The following is a 3,359-nucleotide window of genomic DNA, read 5'->3' as shown; positions in this document are numbered from 1 at the left end:
TACCTTTACACCCTCTAGACCAAGAAAGATTCGCCTTCTCTCTTCCTTTTCCTAATCATATCAGGCCTCATAAGCGATATCAATGGACTGTATTGCCTCAATGAATGATGCATTCTCCCACCATGTGTCAATACTATGTAGCCAAGGCCCTTGAACCTGCGAGAAAACAATTTCCTGACTTTCTTGTTATTCATTATATGGATGATATATTGTTTTCAGCTCCATCTATTTTAGAGACTCAACAGATATTTGCATAACTCAATAATGCTCAAAAGACTCTAGATTAATTATTGCTCCTAAAAAAAATTCAAGCCTCTACACCTTACCGTTACTTAAAATCTGTTGTTAATAGACAACATATTACTCCCCAACTACTGGATTAGACCCTCTTTGGACATTATAAATTATCAACTGACTAATTTATTTAATACTTTGAAAGAAGAGCTTGATTTAAATAGCCCTCCTTCACTTTCACAAGAGACACAAAAAGAACTCTGTTTAATACAAAATAAGTTACAAAAACAATTTCTTACTCATATTAGACTTAAATTGCCTTTAGAGTTGTTAATACTCCCCTCTCTCCATTCTCCCACAAGACTTCTTGCCCAAAAAGAACACCCAATAAAATGGATATATACCCATTTTAGAGAGATAAAGTCACTTATGCCCTATCTTGATTTGATTGCTCTAATAATTATTCAATAAGAAAAATAAAACTAAGACTTTAATTGGCTCCGATCCTCATCAAATTTTATTGCCTATTGATGAAGCTCAATTTAAAAATACATTACAAACTTCTACCAATTTCCAAATAGCCTTCTTAGACTATTTTAGAGAATTTCATTTCATTACCCTTCTAATAAACTTTGGAATTTCTTCAAATATATTGAATTTATTATCTCTCGCATTGTTACATCACAACCTATACCTCAAGCTCATGTTTTCTATATAGATGGGACTAAAAACACTAAAGCCTCATTTTGATCTCTTAAAAGATGTAAAGTCTTTTATACTAAATTTCATTCTGCTCAACAAAACAAATTATATGCTCTTATTCAGGTTATTCACCTACATCCTTACCCTATTAATATAATTTCTGATTCCTCATATTCAGTTTTTATATTAAATAATATAGAAACTTCTACCATAAATTCTAATCAATCTATTATTCAACAACTTTTTCTTGAATTACAATCTATTATTAGGAACCACACTTCCCCCATTTCACACACTGAAACTACAAATAAAAAAATAAAAAAAGGAGGAATACACAGGAACAATTCTATCTTCCCTATCAAAAGCAGACTTTACTAGATTCCAATGCAAGATATTCTTTAATCCTATAACTATTGCTAATACAGCTTTATTTATTTAAAAAAATTTTTAAACTTACCTTAAGGAGTTATCTTGACATAAGCAGAAAAAAGATTTCTAGGAATTGAAAGACACTTCCCTTCCTCTGCCCATTTGGTATCAAGACGGGCTAACTAAACAATGGAAATCTGGGAAATTAATCTTACAGGGAAAAGGGTATGCTTGTATTTCTCCAGATAAATCCAACGAAAATCAGCTGGCTCCCTCTTCAGAAGATCCACCCCAGGAGAGCCTCCAGCATTAAAAATAAAAAAGAAACAACAAAATTCCTGGGAAGAAAAAATTCCAATACAAACCATGGTGACTCTAAAAATCTCCAAGAAACACCACCCTCAGTGTCATCGACCTTATCATCTCCTTACCTAGAGATAAACAAAAACCTTACTAATCAAGTTAAAAATCTGGTTTTTCAACAGGGAATCCTCTGAATCTGGAATTAAAGCGCTCTTGGCCCTTTTGGCTCTCCGTTGCTGTACTGTTTTCGTCGAGTTCCACAAAAGTGTCGGAATCCAGAAAATAATTTTGTTGCTATGCTTGCATTGCTTGCTTTTGCTTCCCCTGCTCAAGCTGAATTAATTAACCATACTTATTGGACCTATATACCTAACCCCCTTTTTTACTACAGGTATTTTAGACAATAGACTGGTGGAACCCATCCTTATTATAAAAATGTCTCAGAGCAACCGGGAACTAGTGGTTGACTTTCTCCCTTACAAGCTTTCCCAGAAAGGATACAGCTGGAGTCAGTTTAGTGATATGGAAGAGAACAGAACTGAGACCCCAGAAGGGACAGAATCAGATATGGAAATCCCCAATGCCATCAGTGGCAACCCATCCTGGCACCTGGCAGATAGCCCCGCAGTGAATGGAGCCACTGGCCACAGCAGAAGCTTGGATGCCCAGAAAATGATCCCCATGACAACAGTAAAGCAAGCCCTGAGGGAGGCAAGCAATGAGTTTAAACTGAAGTACCAACAGACATTCAGCGACCTGATGTCCCAGCTCCGCATCACCCCAGGGACAGCATATTAGAGCTTTGAACAGGTAATAAATGAACTCTTCTGGAACGGGGTGAACTGGGGTCGCAATGTGGCCTTTTTCTCCTTCGTGGGGCGCTATGCATGAAAAGCATAGACAAGGAGATGCAGGTATTGGTGAGTCAGGTCACGACTTGGATGGCCACTTACCTAAATGACCACCTAGAGCCTTGGATCCAGGAGAATGGCGACTGGGACACTTTTGTGGAACTCTACGAAAACAATACAACAACCGAGAGCCAAAAGGGCCGAGAGTGCTTCAACCGCCGGTCCCTGACGGACATGACTGTGGCTGGTATGATTCCGCTGGGCTTGCTTTTCAACTCATAATAACTACTCCTTTCGTTATAGTCATTCAAATTTTATACAAGCTTATGTTCCTCTTCCTTTTGTTATAGCTATAGAGAACTTACAATTTAATAAGACTCTATGTTTTGTGACTTGTACAGATCACAAATTTTATACTTGTCTTAATTCCTCTGTTTCTTTGAAATATGAATCCCTAGAAAGAGGGTCCCATGGCAGGACTTGCCTCCCAACTACTCACTAAATTACTCCGACGATCTAAACGGTTCATTGGATGGTTAATTCTTGGCATTTTGAGATTAATAGCCATTTATACTGCTGCCGCTGTTGCAGGCATCGCTTTAACAAACCTCAATTCAAACACAAAACTTTATTCAAAATTGGACCAAAGATGCTCATACTATGTGGGCCACTCAGGCGCAGATAGATGAAGAAATTCAAGATGAAATACAGGAACTAAAGTGAAAGTGAAGTCACTCAGTTATGTCCGACTCTTAGCAACCCCATGGACTGCAGGCTACCAGGCTCCTCCGTCCATGGGATTTTCCAGGCAAGAGTACTGGAGTGGGTTGCCATTGCCTTCTCTGTGTAAGTGTGGTGAGTGGCACTTTATATACCTGGTCTAATTTAATCCTCCAAAGA

General features: G+C 37.9%; 1 pseudogene; it reads left to right on the top strand.

Moving 5' to 3' along the window:
• The first annotated feature begins 2,043 nt into the window (after window positions 1-2,043).
• LOC129622697 (bcl-2-like protein 1) lies at window positions 2,044-2,741 on the top strand (annotated as a pseudogene).
• Window positions 2,742-3,359: the final 618 nt, after the last annotated feature.

The sequence above is a fragment of the Bubalus kerabau genome, chromosome 11, assembly GCF_029407905.1.
Source record: "Bubalus kerabau isolate K-KA32 ecotype Philippines breed swamp buffalo chromosome 11, PCC_UOA_SB_1v2, whole genome shotgun sequence".
NCBI classification, from domain to species: Eukaryota; Metazoa; Chordata; class Mammalia; order Artiodactyla; family Bovidae; genus Bubalus; species Bubalus kerabau.
The sequence above is the reverse complement of the archived record's forward strand: the minus strand, read 5'-3'. Positions and strand labels throughout refer to the sequence as shown.